The 20,166-nt window shown below is 37.5% G+C and overlaps 1 protein-coding gene across 1 annotated transcript in view; it reads left to right on the plus strand.

The window, feature by feature from the left end:
- Ccn (cellular communication network factor protein Ccn) overlaps positions 1-20,166 on the plus strand; it is a 61,741-nt gene continuing 41,575 nt past the window's right edge. The window contains exon 1 of the mRNA XM_017148042.3: positions 1-464. The gene's annotated coding sequence lies outside the window, so the exon portion shown is untranslated. The remainder of the gene's footprint in view (positions 465-20,166) is intronic.

Below are 20,166 nucleotides of genomic sequence, written 5' to 3' on the forward strand. Positions count from 1 at the left end.
TCGTGCGTGCTGGACGGCACACGCGGCGTATGAGTAATATTACTTGGTTGCCCTAAGACTGTTTTATTGGATTTTGGCGCAAGAAGAAGGCCAGAAAAGCCGGCTAAAGTGTCCCTCGCGGGTGTGTGTGCGTGTGTTGCCGGAAATACTTTGAGCAATCGAAACGCAAGAAAGAAAGAACGAAACCCAAAGCGAAACAAAAGCCTAAGCAAATTAACTTGGCCCATTCGTTATATTGCGAGTATTGTTCTAGTGGTTATTATGTTTGGTTTTTTGCCCAGCCCCCCTGCCAGCACGAAAGTAGGTTAATTGACGTGTGCTGTGGGCGTATCTACAAGGGAAATAATAAAAAAAACCTACCTACAAGTATAAAAACAAGTGAAGTGGTCAATTGCCACAGCCAGAGGCCTCTGAACCCTCTCGATAAAATAAGAGTGTGAGCGCGAAAGTCAGGCTTATTTAAGGTATGTCAGATATTTCACTTTATTATATGCACACACTATTGTCTTTAATACAATTCTGAAAATCTGGGTTTAATCAACACTGACCGCAGTGCTAATGGGTTCATTTTGATGTTTATTGCATTGGCTCGAAAAAATTTACATAATTTCCAACAAAAGCGTTTCGAGGCATTAGCAAATATCTATTATTTTTAGATGAATGCATTTTATTCTGATAATTTGTTTTTCTGTTGGCTAATTTTAATTAGTTTTGGATATGAGCGAACAAAATGCAAATTGTGAGTCAATGAATTGTCCATTATGTGCATCGATTAAAAGGTGTTATGGTGTTATAAACGGAGTTAAGTGCCATTACGAAAATGGTTTTGGATGTATATTACTTTTAAATTAGTCATTAGTTTTTATTTATTTTAGTTAGGTCCTTTTCCTTATGATCATTTTAGTAGTTTTAGATTTTCAAATACTTTTTTATTGCATTTTAATTTTAATAATAACTATGAGCCAATTAAAATATTTGATTGTTTTAAAAATAAAGTGTATCTATCCTAATTACCCTTCTGAAATAAATAAAGTTTTCAAAAATTGTCGCATTGACACTGCGGCAAACACAAAAAAAGGACAATAAAGCACAATTGGGAATTCCATTGCATAACCAGAAATAAACATATGCAAAATAAACTTCAAACAAATGTCGCCGCCCAGAGTTTTGGGCCATCAAAACCAACACAGAAAAAAGGATAAAAAACCGAAAAAAAAATTAAAATAAACAAAGTGAGCAACGTGGGGAAGTGGCTTCATGGGTCGGTTGCGTTTCGGTGCCTTAAAGGCAACTTTGTTGCACAAATTTATTAATTTTTTCCGCAGAGTGTGTGTGTGGGGTGTGTCAAATTTAAAAGCATTCTTTGTCGGTTGCCTTTGCACGGGCGATGTCCTGGCAGCTGCCTCTTTGTTTTATTATTTTGCGGAAGCTGCGAACCAACATTTATAAAAAGGTTTTCCTTGCTCGTCCTGCTACGTGAGCCACACACACACCCACAACAAACACAGACGCACATTGCTCTGCATTACCGTTATTTTATGACGGAAGTACATTTAAGCAGATTTTTTCTCCCAGAACTCCCACTCCCTTCAACCGAACTGGAAAAAAGGGCTGCCAAAAAAAATAAATAAAATGGGAGACCGAGGAAATTTAAATATTTTCTTTTACGCTGTGCTTTTCATTTGCCCGTCTCGCTAAAATTTATGACCAACAAAATTGGAATGTGCCCCAAAACAACAGCGGCAACAATAAAGCCAAAACAGAGTTCACTTCGATTGCCATAAAAAATAAAAACAAATTCGTAGGGACTTTAAACCAACGCCTTCGATGAAAAATATAAATCGAGGGCTTACATATATAGATATATACTACATAAAGTAAAGTAACTAAAAAAATATTTTGCAATATTCCCTTTATGTAATCTTATTTTTAGAAAACTCGTTTTTATTATTTGGTGTGCGCGGAAAAGCAAATTTTGATTTTTATTATTTAACTAAAGCATTGCAATAAATATCAAAAGTTAACTAAAAGAATTAAATTGAATAAAAAGTGTCTGGACTTATAATTATTATTTTTTGATCGGATATTTTTTCTAGTTTCACTCAAAAGAAGTACGATACCATATTCCTTTTAAATTCGCTCCCCGTTATCTCGTAACCACATATTTCATTAATTGAAATTTAATACAATTACCAGGCGAATGTGTGGAAAGCCAAGTAAAAGTCAGCAGCCAAAACACACATAAATTCAAGCCATACACACATTCACTGTCAGGGGGGCGAGAGAGATTCCTTGCCAAGTAAGTGACTCAATAAATAAATTTACTTGCCAACTTTTTGCCTCGTTGTTGCGGCCTTGGGGGACTGATTGTTGCTTTCTCAAGGTAGATTTGTGTCGGCAAGCTCTCTCCGGCGAAAGATCTGAGAAATACTGGTGCCGTAATAAACAACACTTGATCGAGGGCGGGGGCATAAAGTTAAGTGTGCTTTACTGGGGCGAGCGAAATAAATTTCAAGAATTTAACTAGATAAATGAGAGTAAGCGGAGACTTGTTCCGCAGGCCTTACAGTTCTTAAACAAAGATATTGTAGTAAATTATATGAAGTTTTTAAATCCCTACCCTGCAAAAATTGTTTAAGAATATTAAATATTTTTCTGAAATATATTTAAATTCTATAGCTACAAGTAAATAATTCAGCCAATTAAAAAATCTTAAGAAATAATAGATTTTTATAAGGAAACTTTTATGAACATTTTATTCACTTATAATCCATTTTCAATTTAGTTTCCTGACATTCCACTTATTTTCATGAGCCACTTCAAGCAGTGACTTATTTCACGCTATGCATTATGATCTAATCTAAGCGAGGGTCGTAAAACAGAATCCTCAAGAATGCGAACTTGAATTTGCACAGCATTAGCAAGGACTGGGGGGAAAACCGAAAAAAAAAGAAAACGTAGCTCGGGCATTTATTAGGTAAGTGAGCTATTCAAAATCAAAGCAGCGGAAAAATCCGCGACGCCGAGGGCAGTGAATGGTAGTGTGGCTGAATGTGTCGACCGATTGTCAGGCAAATGTCAAGCTCAAGCTGCAGGCGACTTTCAGCTTGTCTCACGTCTCGTGTCGGCCCTTTTCCCGCACCTGCCGCAGATTTTCCCAGCACCAGGCACTTTCACCTGCACCTGCAACAATGTGCAGACATTTATGGCACCAGATGCCGCCGGCAGCAGGCAAATGCCTTGCCATCCTTGAGTGGCATTGCGATGGCATTTCCAAAGCATTTCCGTGGTGCGTTTGCCGGAGCGTTAAAAGCGCATTAGCTTTGTCATTTATCGTTGCATACTATCCGCCATCTTTGTTACCATTTCGAAGGGTCGGAGACAAAGGAGACTTAAAGCGAACACAATCAGAGTTCTGTAACTTAAAGCTAACTTTAGTTTTATTAGATTTGCCCTCGGCTCTTTGTCTCTTGAAATTGTAGGTTCTCTTGTATAGCTAAATGTGTAGGTGGTGTCTAGAGGATTTCATTAAATATTTTGTAGAAAGTTAAGGTAAAAGTTTTCAAAATTAAATATTGCAATTATTAAATTATTAATTATTAATTATTTATTAAATTTAATTAATAAATATATAATATTTTTAAACATTTTTTTATTCGTATTGCATGCAGTTTAATGGTCTAAAAGATGTAGTTCATACTAACATTGAGAGTTAATTGGGAATTAACAATTCTAGAATTCCAAGAAGTTAAATGTAAAGCTTGCTGATTAATTAAATTTCAACAGAAATTGGTTTAAGCTCACGCCCCAGTCTGAGATAAACACGTTTGCATATATTTTCAATATGCATTTGAGGGCGTTTCTTTGTGTCGCTGCTGATGATGATGTGTGCTGGCATATTTTGCCTATCAAAGTGCCACTGACAGACAGGCGACCGAACAGAATAATGTTGATTTTGGGCTCCGCAAAATGTCAAGGTTCCACATGCTTCGTTAGCAGCATTTTCATAATGTATCAAGGCAATTGGCCTGTAGCCTAGCCTTAATTAAAGGCTTGAATTTTCAATTTTCAGGCATTCTAGTGTGTTTTATATGTGGGACAAAGCTCTACCCTTTCGACATTCCACCTGTCGCCCCTTTGTGCATAAAAAGTGTGAACAATTTTATTGTGTGGAAAATTTGCTTGCTCACATGAGACGGCGGGCGGAGCAGAAAAAACTCGTGCATAATTTAAAAATGCCCGCATCACTCATAAGCAGCGTTGCACGCTCCTTGTGGCCAGGATATTCCGGGCCAGGCGGCCAAGGTAACAATGGAAAGGTCGCATTTTCGACGTAGTCGGAGTTTGTCTGCCCCTTTGTTAGCTTTTGCTTTACCCATTTTAGTTTAGTCATTGTTTGTTTTAAACTCTTTTTTTTTCTGTACGCTTACTTAGCTCTTTGGATTGCTGTGGGATTTTCTGTCAATTTTTGGTTTTCAAAAAGTTTTGATATGACTATGAATCATTTTAGCTTGATGAAGTGGATTATTGGCTGGGTAAAAATATTTTAGGTGTACTTATCTTTGGCTTGGATTCAATGATTTTAAATCCGAATTTCTCCATGATAATTTTTCAATACATTTTTTTTAAGCATCCTTTACGGCATAGTTTGGTCAACTAATCCTGCTAAAAATTCTGAAATCCTCTTTTTGGACCAAGCCCAAATCCTTTTCAATTGCCAACGAATCCCCGAGTGCTGCCTGACAATTAAAACGCCCCGAAAAAGGGGATATACGAGTGGTTAGAGAGAACCCCACTTGAATGCAGCTAACCATGAAAGCGCGTTAAAAAAGCATTGCATGCACATGGCCGTTTTGTAGCCCCCAAAAACCCACTGCCCCATCAAATATGCATGTAAAACACCGCACAGCAGGCAGAATGGAGCAGGAGCAGCTCAACAATTTCGCCTGCGGACAAGGTCCGGCAAAAAATCGAGAAAAAATATAAATCTTAAATGCCTTGACATGTGTTCACCGAAAAAAGCTGAAGCTTATAAAAAAATCAAGAAGCGAAAGGTAAACTGAAACTTCAAATACTCTTGCAGATTATGGACCAGCTTAACTTGGCCAAAAAAATGGTATCAATTCAAAGGCATTTAATAGTTTGGTTATGCAGTTGTTGTTGTACAATCATAGATAGGTTGGTAATTATAAATTAAGCAGCTGAGAACAGAACTTCTTCTTCTAAGTTAATACAAATGAAATAATATACTTCTACTTCTCTTATTGTACATTGAATAGTTACCAAAAAGAGATATTCTATTCATATTTAAATTGTTCATTTTGTTTTTATAAAACCCAGTACTTAAATTAAATACTTGATTGAATAATTTTGTGTTTTATAACCATTTTATTATCTTGTTTGGGGTATTTCTATTATAAAATAATTTTAATACTTTTAAATACAATTTTCTCACACTGGAACTAGATTGTCCTTTTTTATTGCTTTTTTATTTAAAAATGTATATATTATTTGCTTTCATGTCGATCATTGGGTTGTTCAAGTATATTTATAGAGGTAGGAAAGGGGAATACTTCAAACTAGAATTTGTATACCCATTAAAGAGAAGAAAAAAGTAAAATAACAGCCCAAAGCACTCTTTTCGCTCGGTGAACTCTGTGAAAATCCAAACTCAACGGGTGGGTGAGTGGGTGGATTGGATTGGCGGTTGGAGGTCGTGGGAGTTTTCCGCCTTTTGTATTTGGTGTGTTGCTTAGCAGCAAATTACTTGGCATGTCAATTGGATGTTGATGACGCGTTGACAAATTTCGTATGACCGAATAGTTTTCGTGCTGCTTTTCTCGTTTCCCCATCACAGCAGGTAGCATTTTATTTAATAAACCATTCTTCAAGCTGCAAGTATGGGGGTACATAGTAATATTTATGTGTTTATTTGGGGGCATGGGCATGTGTATAATATGTAGATTTCGAAGGCGAAAAACCGAAGCGGTAAATCAAAATACATGCATTGCGTATGAGTGTTGAGGCAAAAGAAGGAAGGCGGAGCTTCTTATGATTTATAAGCAATTTCTCATGTTGCATGAATTTGTGTGTGCTGCAAGCTGTTTTTCGGGGGAATTAGTGATAATAAAACGGAAGAGCTTAACAAGTTTTCTAAAATTAGATAAGCATTCATCAAAACTTTAAAAATGTATCAATATTTATAATTTTTATAGACGGTTTCTAAGTATTTACTTATAAATTTAGTTTTAAGTATTAAAAAATGAAATTTTTTAAATTAGTTTTTTGAAAAATATAGGCCATATACTTATTTTATAAATACGAATATATACTTATGTCTTATGTCTTACGAATGTCAAATTAAAGGCAATTTTCTCATCTCTAGCATTGGCTTTAGTTGATAGGCAAATTTCTAGACTTTCGAAGACACACACACACACAGCTTACACTTGCCAGTCAAGTCACCAATACTTTTGCATCAGGACAGCCGGGCAAAAATGCTTAGATATTTTTTATGCGCAAAATAAATTGAACTTGAGGCGAAGTAGATGGATGGGAGGGTTTCGGGTCGGGACTTGGGCAAAGGGAAAGGCAAATCATTTGGAGTAGACGAAAAGCGACGAAGCGCAAAAATTGTTGGCACACACAGGGATACAGCACCGGCCATACATATAAAGGGAATGAAGTTTGAAAGAGGCGTCCAAAATGCTTGAGTTGTGTTTCTGCTTTGAGGGATTATACCTGCCGGAAAACGAGGGTGAAGAACACCACATCCCACTTTTACATCTTTCTCAGCCACGTCTACGCTGAAAGCTCATCTCTAGAGATTTCTGCCTTAAAATTATGATTTATACCTACATTATAATTTTCTTTCTCTTTCGCTAGCTTCTTTCCCCCTCCCTCTCTTTCGGTTTCTCGTGTAGTTACTGATACACAGAGAAAAAAAAATACCAAAAATGGTCATCATTCGGGTATTTTTTCATATCAATTTTGGTCCCATATGTGGTCATACCAAAAGTATATTTTCGAACATACCAAATTGGTATTTTCGAACATATGAATGTGGTATTTTTCATAATAGATTGTTATGCGCACATATCAAATTTTGCTACAAAATTTTTTATTGTATTTTCTCTAACTCAGAAAAGCATTCTGCCACGTAAAAAAAAATGTGGGCATGGCTCAGAGGCCAAGGTGCTAGGTCCTGATATTATTTTGTGCTCGGGGGAACGGGGTTCAAATCCCGCTCACAACACAACACAACTTTTTTTTTTTATTAGTAATCTTATCATATTAACTTTTTACCACAATTTTGTTCTTAATATTGTTAAGGAAATGTTAATTATGCGCCTTAAAAACTTTTTACTTTCTCTGCCTTAGCCGGTTTTGAACCGGGGTCCTCTCGCATCAGAGTCGGATGCGTTACCTATTGGGCCATCGCGACAAGTTACACGCGAGTATATTAGCTAAACTTGAATGTAAAATTAGCTCGTTTAAGCATGCTCAACTTGTAAGTGTGACCACAGCATATAAAGCGTTATAATACCATTGTATACCAGAAATACAACAAAAATACAACTTTACAGCCATACTATTTTTTCGAAGACTTTTCGATGCCCCATTTGATATGAAAAACATATCAATCTTTGAAGTATTCATATTAATATGTTACGGATTCATATCAACATGGGTAATTGTTATGATTTCGTATCATATTGGTATGAATTCGTATTACATTTATATGGAAAAATTGATATGTACAAATTGAGGAGACAATCTCAATCTGGTATTGTTCCGTTTTTTTCTCTGTGTACTGAATTTCAGATTTAAGTTGAAATTTCGTGCTTTGTCGTGGGCCCCAAGGCAGTATTTCTTCGGTTTAATCGCCGCTGCTATTTCTCTATATACGAGTCCCGTTTGTGTGCTTGATATCGCCGTAATGTGACGCAAAGTGGAACCAGAGGTGTTTCCTGTCCCTCGGAGCACATCCATTCTCTTTTTCTGTCAAACGAAAAGGTTCGAACATTGCAAATCGATAATACACCTCAAACTCTATTGCGCCCGCCTGCAAAATATGTGTAATCAATTTTTTTTATTGCAAAACGAAGCACTCTATTTTTTTTGGGCAACTATGTCGGTACTAAAACAGTTTTTGTTGGGTGAAAGTTTTAACTTTTTGTCACAGCCAAATGTCGATATGATGATGATGATGGTGATTGCGATGATGCTAAGAGGATGTCAATGGATTTGGCCTTGCTGAGTGTATTTCCCAAGAATTTGTGGATACTACCGGGGCATAAAAATCGACGATAACTATAATAGCGAACAGGTAACGATGCACGGGTATAAATTTGTAGGTATTAAAGTTCCCCTCAATTAATTATTAAAAAATTTGTATCCACTGGGGCTTGTAGCGACACACATTAATTATTTTAATTATGTATGTTTGATGTATTCATTTCCGATGGCTTTTTAGCTCTATATGGTTTTTTCACAGTTGAGGTAAATGTAAAAATGGCAATATATTTTTTTAATTTAAACAATTATTTATTAATACAATAAAATAATAGGTAGTATAAATATCAGTAAAACAAATATTTTTTTGTGTGCAGATAAAGAAAAGAGTATGACTCTATTTGGGTCAATCAGGTGACGTAGCGTAAGCCAAGTTATGACCGGCAGAGGATGTCAGCCTGCATTATTGACCAGCCAAGTTTGGATAATGGAATAGGAAATTTGCCATCAATTGCGGCAGCACGAAGACACCTGTTTTGCCTCCGGGTGCTGAGCAGCTAAATCGATTTGCTCAATTATTGCTGAACTGAACTGATGCAAGTTTAATATGCCAACTGCAATATTCCGTAATCTCTTGGCCAAGAACTTTAAAGACAAACAATGCTCTGTGTGTGCGGTGCCACTTTCATTATACCCGTTACTCGTAGAGTAAAAGGGTATACTAGATTCGTGCAAAAGTATGTAACAGCTAGAAGGAAGCGTTTCCGACCCCATAAAGTATATATATTCTTGATCAGGGTCACTAGCCGAGTCGATCTAGCCATGTCCGTCTGTCCGTCTGTCCGTCTGTCCGTCTGTCTGTCTGTCCGTCTTTATGAACGCTGAGATCTCAGAAACTACAAAAGCTAGAAGGTTGAGATTTCCCACACATATTCTTTGGCTTCCTACGCAGCGCAAGTTTATTTTAGTCGAGCGCCACGCCCCCTCTAACGCCCACAATCGCCCACTAACGATTTTAAAGTGGGTCCTGCGCCCACATCTTTAAAGATTTCCGAGAAGTATAAATGCAATTTTGTTGTGTTTATTTATACCTATCGAAATGTAGAAGACATTTTTCAAATCGGACCATTCATTAAAAAGTTATACGCTTCATAAATTGTCAACATATATCTATCTCCCTCGCACTCCCTTTAGCTGAGTTACGATTACACTATGCAGCATCAAAAATTTACCTCGATGGAAGCTATATTTTTAAATTCGTTACGAATTCCCAAGTTAAACTGCGTTTTCCAAAAAGTTCCCCGACGCAAGGATTCTTAGCAAAAGGACCTCAAAGTTCGAAAAATGCTGAAATTGACCAACTTTGCGGAGCTCTCAGAGGCAAATGGATGCATGTTTTGATTCGATGTTAAAGTTTTTTAAAAGATACACTCTTTATCTTTCAAACCCTATACTTGAAATAATTTTAGGATTTTTTTTATGGCAGAAATAAATTTCAGAAAACATAGTCCAGAAACTTAAAAACATACAACTGCGGTCAAAATAAGAGTAGTGTTGCCGCATTGTGTTTTTTAAAGTTCGTTGTTGTATTTTATCCTTTCCTGGTAATATTGTATTTATTATAATTTTACTATTAGACTAATTGGATAAAAAAAGTTACAGCATCAAACTTTTAAAAACACAGGGCAGCAACACTACTACTATTTTGACCGCAGCTGTATGTTTTTAAGTTTTTTGACTATGTTTTCTAAAATTTATTTCTGCCTTAAAAAAAATCGTAAAATTATTCTAAGTATGGGGTTTGAAAGATAAAGAGTGTATCTTTTAAAAAACTTTAACATCGAATCAAACCATGCATCCATTTGCCTCTGAGAGCTCCGCAAAGTTGGCCAATTTCAGCATTTTTCGAACTTTGAGGTCCTTTTGCTAAGAATCCTTGCGTCGGGGAACTTTTTGGAAAACGCAGTTTAACTTGGGAATTCGTAACGAATCCAAAAATATAGCATCCGTCGAGGTAAATTTAAAAAACAGTAAAAATGCTGCACAGTGTTATTAATCGGGACACCAACCCGACACAGCGTTCGCACTCCCTTTAGCTGAGTGACGGGTATTAGATAGTCGGGACACCAACCCGACTATAGCGTTCTCTCTTGTTTTGTTTGTAATGTGTCCAATAATAGTGGCATTACGCTCATTTAACATGCACGAACACAGCCAAACGCAGATGGCCAGCACACACGATGTCGATGGTCGATGTGCGTGGGCATATATACATAAAAATGTCCTTAACCCACTAACACTACAGTGGGGGTAATATTAGCATAATGTGCGTGAGCTTTGCCTGAGCCTCTGTGCTTGTGTGTGTGTGTGCGGCGGATAACAAACCCAAAACCGCTTTGGTCCTACTGTCCTGCCAACAACTTAGCCGCTGTCGCCATAAACAGACAAGCCACATCAACCGTAAATTTCTTTGTATACTCTTTGCCGCAGAGCCTAAAGGACTAATTGGAGAAAAAGGTTAGTGGCTTCACAAAACTACTGGTAGTTTTTGATACTCTAGATGTTAAGGTTTCTTCTTCCATCTTCTTTCCAATACATTTTTAATTTAAAGGATTTATTAAAAATGGAATTTCAATGTGAATATATGAATGCGAGCATTTACTCCATAGTCTTTGGCATCTTTATTATTTAATATTAATAACTATAGATCACTTACTCTTACTTGTGTTGATGTCCTTCTATTTCTTTTATATTTATTTAATATGTGATTATTTTATTTAGCGATTTAAAATTTTAGGAGATTATAAGAGCATACTTATAAAAAACATACACCCAGAAAAAAAAATGACCTAAAATGTCAAAAAATGGCCTAGAATTTAGGTAAAATTGGCCTAAAACTGGAGCTAAGTCCTTGAATGGCCTAAAATTTAGGATACCATGACCTAAAATGTTAGGCCATTAAAGGCCTAAAATGGGGGTAATTTTTGGCCTAGATTTTAGGTAATTGGCTGCCTAAAAATATGAGAAAACCCCTATCCAAAATTTTAGGCCTTCTTTGGCCTAAAAATATGTACTGAAAAATTTATAATATTATAAAGTAAATACAGAAAAGTTTATAGCTAACTCGAGGTCAATGTCGGGCATAGTCTTCAAGAAGTCGTCGTTATGCCAACACACAAAAAGGAGCGAGGAGGCTTCACAGTTCAGCAGTGATATCGCTGTCTTATTCAACGATCGAAGTGGGTTACCATGCAAGCCGCGCTATAACTGGTTGGGAATTATAGCGTCGCCAAAACGGTATCAGAGTTCCGTGCAAATTTATTTAGGTAAAAGGCATTAATTTTAAGGCCCACGCTGACCTAAAATATTAGGCTATACGGGACCTAAATAGTAGGGCAAATATACCAAAAATTTAAATTTTTAGGCAGTACATGACCTAAAAAGGAACTTTTAGTCCATTTAAAATGATTTAGGCTATGCATGACCTAAAATGTTGTCCATAATTTTTCTGGGTGTAGGGAGATGTCACAGAAGTTTACGGCTTCTTCTATTACTCATTAAAGTGTCACAAAATAGATAATTTACATAAATAAACATAAAAATAATCGGTTTTTGGATTTAAAAAATGTGTAGCATACTTATAGACACCTTTATAAGTGATTTCAAAAGCCTAGTGATTTTGTATAGCTTCCCCGGTAATCAAATTTGGAAAATGTAGCAATTTTTTTGTAGGGTCTTTGACTAGTCTGTGTGTCCCGTTTCCCATTCAGCTTCTCGATGACATATTCGCCGCCATGCTCTTGCCATATTCCTTCCATTATGCCGAATGAAAGTCTATCTTTGGCATTCTGTGTATCATTAGTGCGTTAACTCAAGGACTTCAAGATATCTACTATTTCACATGTAGACATATGCATTTTGAGTCCTTTTTTATGCCCACCAATGTGACGCAAAATGGCGAAACGAGTTTGCAGCATCCGTTTCCGCTCGCCATTAGTTCCACAGAGCTGGCCACCTCTTCATTCCTCCGCTATCAATGTTATTGTGAAATTTGGCAGAGTTGTTTTGGTTGGTTTTGTTACGATACCAAGTGTGGGAGGATGCCGTTCAGGCCTGACCGGTCAAAGATTAAACACATAATGGGCGCGTGCTCCGGCGATTCTATGGCCGCGTTTTTAATAACATTTTATGCCGGGCTGAAGCTCCGAAACCGAGGCTATGTTCCGCAATAAATGAGCCGTTAAACGCTTTAAGTTGGCCCGGCCCTCAAAAGCACACATGTATATATGGATGTGTGTGTGTGCTAGCCATTTTATTGCCGCTTTATTGTGGGCCAGTGGCGGGGTTTCGGCCAAGTTAAGCGTCATAAACGGGTTAATGACTTGGAAGTTGCCTTTAATACGAACAAAAAATGTTCACCATTGTCGTTCCCAGGCACTCGAGTGTTTTTGCCCGCTCCTTGAGCCACTGGAGGCGTCTTTATTGCTGATCCGGGCCTCGCATGCTGCGTTCTTTATTGGCGGCCTTGCCCCTTTTGGCCATTGCCTTTATCAATTTAATGTCGCTTGTTTGTTTTGGCCCGGCCCGCAATATGATTATTTTTTTATGGCCAATTTTTAATTTGTTTACACACATTTCGGGGGGCAGGAGTTCAGCCGCTTTGCTTTATCGCCCTTTGTCAGCCAGCTAGCATTTATTAAACCTCTTTCAAAACTTTTTTCTCCCCTTCTTAAATTGACAACCAGTTGCGTAGTTTTTTCTCTATACCTCTCTCGTTTCTAAACGGTTCAACATTTCCGTTCCGGAATGGGATTTTCCTTCAAATGGGCACTCATTTTTATTTAACACTATGGAATGTTGGTCCTTATGTTGTGGCGGGTTTCGCTGGATGTGTGGGAGGGCATAAATATTTTATGAAGCCAGTTTTGATTTATGCCTGCATGTGGCGGGCGTTTAGGTGCTAATAGTTGCGTGTTATTTGGCTAATGTTTGGGCTATCCCCCTCATCTCGATGTAAATACTACGCTGGTTGTGGTCTGTAATTAAAACTAAATAAACCTAATGGTTGAGAAAAACCAACAGTAACTGTTTTTTAATTACTACCTTTTAAATACTGTAAGTGAGCCTGCTGATTGCGTATGTTTTCAAATTTAAACATTAAAATTAATTTAAAGTAGTGGAAAGTTTTACTTCTATTTTTAATATTTTCTTGATTATTTGGTTTAAAAAGGTTTGTATTGTTTAAGCTCAAAAGATTTTAAAGTTCAGCAAAAATACAGTTAATTTAAAATTTCTTGCTTTGGCCTTTTAGTAAATAATATATATTTTTTATGTCAACTTGATTATAATGCTCTCAGCTCATCAAGCAGGTTATGTACCATTGAAGGCTATTAAAAGATATCAAGCAATTCAAACCATATTTGAGAACCGCTTGTGGCGGGAAAATGGAACAACTGTAAAAGACAAATTCATTTGACGTCTGTTTCCATTTGCCACACCCCTCCGACGCCCCATTTCCTTTTTATGACTCTCTTTTTATTTGGCTTTCTTTTCGTGTCTCACGTGCACTTCATTTTGTAATTACCTCGGCCCGAAATGCGGCAACGTTCTAAAAATTTGTCGACTTAATGACAAAATGTTTGAAATTGCCCCTTATAAAAGACATCGGTGAATAAATTTACACATGCACATCAGCACACACACACAAACATATATAGACACTCAGGACTTCCGGTTGCCATTTGCATTGGTGGATGGAAAGTCACGTCGCAGCATTTTGGCTCGGTCTTTTTCTTTCTCCTTTGCGCGCCTAAAAGTGTGCACAAGTTAATTTGATTTCGCTGTAAGTCAGACACACAAAACTAAATTCGCTGGGACCCTCGACGCCTTTGCCAAGTCGGGCGAAAAATCAAAATTTCCGCACATTGCCTATTTTTCAAAGCAACACTCAGACGGCACGAGGATGCGTCTGTGTGTGAGGTGAGAGTGTGAGTGTGTGTTGGAGGAAAATTTATTTCGAGTTTTGCACACGTATGGCTCCTGTCTGTCTCTGTGTCTGAGTGTTGTACCGAATCGTTCCTTCCTCAGCCGCCTGATAACCTGCAAATATCACATACACGCTTAAATATTTGTATCTGCAAGTGTGTTGATTTTACACAGAAGAAAATATTTCCAATTTATTGTTTCTAATCTAAAGAATGGAAATATTATTCCAATTTAGTTCACAATTTTAATAACAACACATTTACAACCAAAAAAACTTGAAATGAAACGTTAATTTATTTAATGTTGCATGGTATCAATTTTGATATGCAGGCACCTCAATACGATAAGCTCGAAATGTAAGCAACAGGCCAGTTTGAATTTCGAATGGGTCTTTCTACCTCCCAATGACATAGTTTAGGTCGTTACATTGCTTCTTCCTCTCTTTTTTGAAATCAGAGAATCTCCAAAAAAAAGATTTCGGTAAAACCGATATGCAATACCAGAAATTGACCATGCGCATATTTATTCGATGTGTTTTTTTTTTTGTTTTTATAGTTCAATTTATTTTCATTTGAATTTGCTGAAATCTTGAATCAAAATTTTAAAACCTTATCTTTATATTTTCAAAAGTGTACTGGTTTCTATCACGTGCTGCATGCCACTGCCGTCATTCAATGTTGTCAAAAATTTATATCAAGCCGGCGTCGAAATGAAAAAGTAAAATCCGTTGAGGGAAATCCAGATCGAGGGACGAGCAGGGCACTTGAACATCTAAAGAAATGAATAAAAATAAGGCATAAAAGCATGCAAATAAAATTAACAAAAACGAAACACGAGCAGCATTTCCTGCAGTACCCAATCTTTTCTCTTTCCCCTCCCTTCATTTCACTTTATTCATTTTTTTTGCGTTCGACAAGTTGTTCAAACTTTTGCAAAGGTGTTCTGGAAATCTCGTTGAGCAAAAGTTAACGAAACAAATCGAAATTAAAGTTTTTCGTATTGTGTTCACACTAGGAGTGAAGTGAAGAAAAGTTTTCAGAAATGTGGGTAATAACTTGAACTGAAAATATTAGCTTCAATGAGAGGAAATTAATTAAAATATTTATATGGACGAGTTGGTATTACACATCAATAAACGATTTATTTGCTTCAAGAAACATTTTGACTATATTTTGTGTGGAATTTTAAATTAAAGAGAAAACGAGTTTGGGAATGGATTCCGACATGTGTGTGTGATTGCTCCAATATGTGGCTGCCTTGATGTGGCAATTGCTGGCATATTTTCCGTCACTGCCGCCACTTTTCCTCCCCCGCCAATTTTTACCTTTTAATTTTCCTTTGGCACCTGCATCCGCTGGTACGAATATTCGCGCATTTTCTTTGTTAGCATTGAAGATAAAAATCAGTGGAATTTTTTATGCAGGCGGCTCGCCATAAAAATCAATTTCGGACAGAGTACAAGTTTATTTATTTATCTGCTTATTGCGTTGAGTTTCGATGAAAAATGAATTTAAGGAAATGAATTGAATTATGTCATAAATGCGCGCAGACAGGAAGAAGCAGTCAGGGGCCTCGCCGACTGCCAATAATCCCATTTAGCTCCATCAAATGGCTATTGATTTATTATTTTGGTAATGCAATTTGCGAAACCAGCCGGGCTCTGAATTATGAGCCGCAAATGGCGTCCAGACCGCGGATCCTGAAACGCTGAGCTCGAAAAGGCAAACGTGACCGGGTGGTCGGTTATACGGTCACTCAATGAAATGTCTGCGGTTTTGGATTGGATTTGGTTTGCTCTTGGTTACAGCTTTGACAGCAATCGTATTGATCAGATTGAGAGGTGGTTGGGGGGAGATATATTGAGGTTGTAATCAGTTACATGGGTTCGCTTGCACTATAAATATTGTAAATAAATAATAAAAAAAATTATTGTGATTAATGTAAATAAATTTAAACTTGATCCAATTGTTAAAAGCCTTTTTCAAATAGTTTGTTTTCACTTAAATAAATAACAGAAGTCTCTAGCCTTAAACTAATCCTCAAAATTTCAATTGTTTCCAAAAGTAATTTTATAATACTCGTTTTGAAAAGTCCGTACATATTTCACCGATTTAAAAATGCTAAATATCTTCCTCAAAGTTCTGTCCTGGTCCCAAAAATGTTTTTCCGTTTTTTGAAAGCTTTTCCCTTTTATGTTTGCCATTTTCCAATCTCGTTAGCATAAACATTAAAGAGTTCGACAGCCCTTGAAGTCGACCACTAATACCTTTACCGAAATGTAAATAACTAAGCAAAAATTAAATCGTGCATAAAAATAACTAAACGCAACCAACTCGAACCGTTTACACTTGGAGAAAACCGCAAAAAACAAGTTTCGGTCAGCCGCAAATCCCCATAAAGGACCTTAACTTCATAACCCTGACCGGAGGCCGGAGACCAGAGATGGACTGTGTGTCTAGCGGCTGGGAAAACTGTCATTTCGGGACTCGAGTTCTCAATGGGCCGTGCAGGGAAATGGGATGATGGAAGGGACGGCCAAGGACTTTCACCTATCTGCCAGGCTTTTCCCTCTGGTTAAATGATGTGTGCATTAATCCTTTCAACATGCTTTTCACATTTTTCTTTCTTGTTGCTCTTTTTCGGCTGCTCGTGAGCTGTGAGCTCCATCACTCAGGTCCTCGGCACCGGTGACAAATGTTCCGGGCAGGTGGGCCAAATGGAAATGGTATTGGGCTATGGGCAACACAAAGGCAGTCACAAAAACTACTCGCACAAGGTCATATATTTTCGTGTCGCTTTGTTGCTTTGCATGCTAATGAAAAATTAAAATTTCCACTACAAAAACTGTGATTCATTAGGCTGGAGCAGGCAGGCCAGGTTGGCAGTCAGGCATTGCCAGTGAATAATAAATAACCCCGCTGGCTAATTAAGTGAGGAGGTACTGCCTCCCCCTTTTAGCCTCCCGCCTCCCTTCCCTTCCCCCACCATCCCACGGGGCACACCATTTGCATTATACTTTTGTAATTTACATAGCACACGTGTCCTGGAGGGTGATTCGGGTGTGTGTGGCGTGTCCTGTGAGAACATTACCCCATTGCATGGTCCATTCGAGTGAAATGGCAATCGATACACGGAGGAAAATAGGAATGATTGCATTTTAATGTCACATGATCAAAAAAGTGATCCTTTAAAATATCCTCCTAAGATTACATAAAAGTTTATGTCTCCTGTAAAATTTTGAAAAATAAGTGGGTACATAAATTCTGTTGGTATTAAAATCTCGATTAAATATAAGTTCCCTACACACAAAAAGAAACACGTCGGGATCAAATCGATATGCACATGGTAAATTTCATTTCAAAATTAAAATTAAAAAATCTTAGCTTTAAAAAATATTATTTGGTATATCAATGTTTTGATTACTTTCATGGGTAAAAATCTTTTATTACATGTGCACTTTTTTATGTGGGAATTCTTATAAGTTTATCATTTTATTTTCGGTGTATGAATAGCAGCTGAAAAAGGGTGAGGGGGGAAAGCTTATTCAGTGAATTAACCATGACCAGCAGCTGGGGGCCAGCTGTTTCCAAGTTTCTGCTATATGGCGTCATCTGCTGGTAAGTTATGAATTATAAATTGCAATTCAACTTAATTAAATTCACACATTTGGCTATGAAAATGCGGATATTTTGCTGCATTGCCGGGTCTTAATTTATGTACTAGTGCACTATTTCGTTCGAAATCAGAACCGCAGAATTGCAGTTAATTTGCCAGGGAACTTTATTTGGTTCGGCCATCATTTGCTTTCCATTTTGGCCGGAACAGCAGCGCATAACAGCATCAATTAGCCATAAATTCTCGTTAGCCAACGGCCAACAAAGTACTACCATAAATAAAGGGCCCCGTAAATACCATGGAAATGGGCGGATGGAAAGCCATCGCTCAGGCCAAGGCGGCAAACCGAAAATATTATCAGACACTTCACACGCCACAAGTCCAAGCCTAAATAACTATGCTTATTAGGGATAAACGAGAAAAGTGGGTGGGTGGAACTAGGGGGTCCCACCATTCACAATTACAATTATTTTTGCCATGTAGTTTCCAACCCAACTGCCCCCACATCGGCGGCTGGGACGCATAAAAATCGCAGCTGTCAGTTCAAAAAGCCAAAAACTTCAGCAACAGCATCAATTTTCCACACGCCAGCGAATTTTTCGCCACCAATCCAGCAAACATACACTTGCACACACAGACACAATTGCGGAAGACATGTGAACGCAATTTTCACGTGCAAACTTTGCTCTTCCAAAAGGCAACAAACAAACGGAGCAAATAAACCAAGTGAAATGTGTATGAGCCAATTGATTTATACGAAGTCGGGATACACTCTCCTGGGAAAATAGTGGGTGGTCGTTGCGGGTGAGATGTAGATGATTCACGTCTTGATTTATGGGATAGATTTTGAATCTCTAATGCATTTGCACTGATTCGAATAACAAATGGGTGACCAAAATGTCTTAATTGAACGAGGCCACGTAAGGTCAATAAAATTAAACAACGAAATTGCGTGGACGTCTATCCAACTTAATTTGTCTGAAATACGTATGTCTAAGAGGCAGAAGATATTAATTCATTTTAACTAGTATTGATATTAATGTGTTCTTCAGTGGGCAACAAAATTCGTTAGTCTAATATTAAATTATTATGACGTATAAATACTAACAATATTTATATTAAGATGTTGCCATAGCAATATTTTAAATGCAATGACTTCATTTCTAGATTATCGATTGTTTTTTCAAGTTACCACAACGTAAATATTTATAGAATCGGTAAATTGTAATAAGTATTTTTACCATGTTCTAAAAAATTTCTATGACAATTGGCAGAGTGCAAATAACAAAATTGTTTGAAAAATAAAATATTTTAAGCGTATAAATCATACGATTAACTATTTAAAAGCAAGAAATTATAAATACGCACCATTTTATTTTATTTTTATGTTTTCTTAATTCGTAAAAATCAATGAAGCACTTGCTAATTCAGAAAAAATCAACAAGGATTTAAAACGAACACTATTAAAGATAAAAATAAAAATGAGATAATTTTCCAGTTAAATATATTAATTAACGGTTCCAAATGTTCCAACATTTGTAAAGAAAATACCAAGACCATATTTTACCGAATGAACGCCAATGAACGGTCTGTGTTTCTGAATGACAAACTTATGGGACTATACCGCAGACTTAATTGCAGGGCATCCATAAAACAAGTGTAGCGCTGCGGCGCGGCATAAGTTGGCGCAAATAAAGTAAAGTAAGCTGCACAATTTTATTTCGTGCGTTGCGGAAAGCTCAGTCAGGGGGCTGTCAGCAAGGGGAGGATTTTGGGGGGTGGCACTGGGCAAAATGGGGGGCTTGGGACTGGGATTGGGATTGGAATTGGGTGGGTGCTGCCAGCTAATCTCAACAAACAAAGCGTGAAACTAACAATTCTGCAAATACAGACAAAACCGCACACCCGCACACAAAAGCGCGGGATAGACGGTCGTGGGCGGAGACACGCCCACTCTGGGGGCGGTGTGTTGGGTTGGGGGAGGGTGTCGTAGGGGGAGGTGGAAAAGTTTGTCTTGCTCATTCGCGGGCCAAGATGAAACTTTATTTTAGCGTGGCAGAGAGCTACAGCCATCGAATTTATTTTCATGTCAGAGCAGAAAAGTACTACTCTATCCCACACCCTTTTAAGTTAGTCGCATTTAGGATTGGCGTTAAATTGGCAAAAGGCGATGGCTAAGCAAATAATGAACTTGCTAATTTGGCTTGGCGGCGTCGCTCGGTTTGCCGCCCGCTGCAACGCGTCGTATGAGCGATGTTCGTGCATAAATTACGCATACGCTGCGTTGCACATCTTAAGCGCCTTAAAGCCTCTTGAACGCGCTGCCCAAGT

The sequence above is a fragment of the Drosophila takahashii genome, chromosome 3L (assembly GCF_030179915.1).
Source record: "Drosophila takahashii strain IR98-3 E-12201 chromosome 3L, DtakHiC1v2, whole genome shotgun sequence".
In the NCBI taxonomy this organism is placed as follows: Eukaryota; Metazoa; Arthropoda; class Insecta; order Diptera; family Drosophilidae; genus Drosophila; species Drosophila takahashii.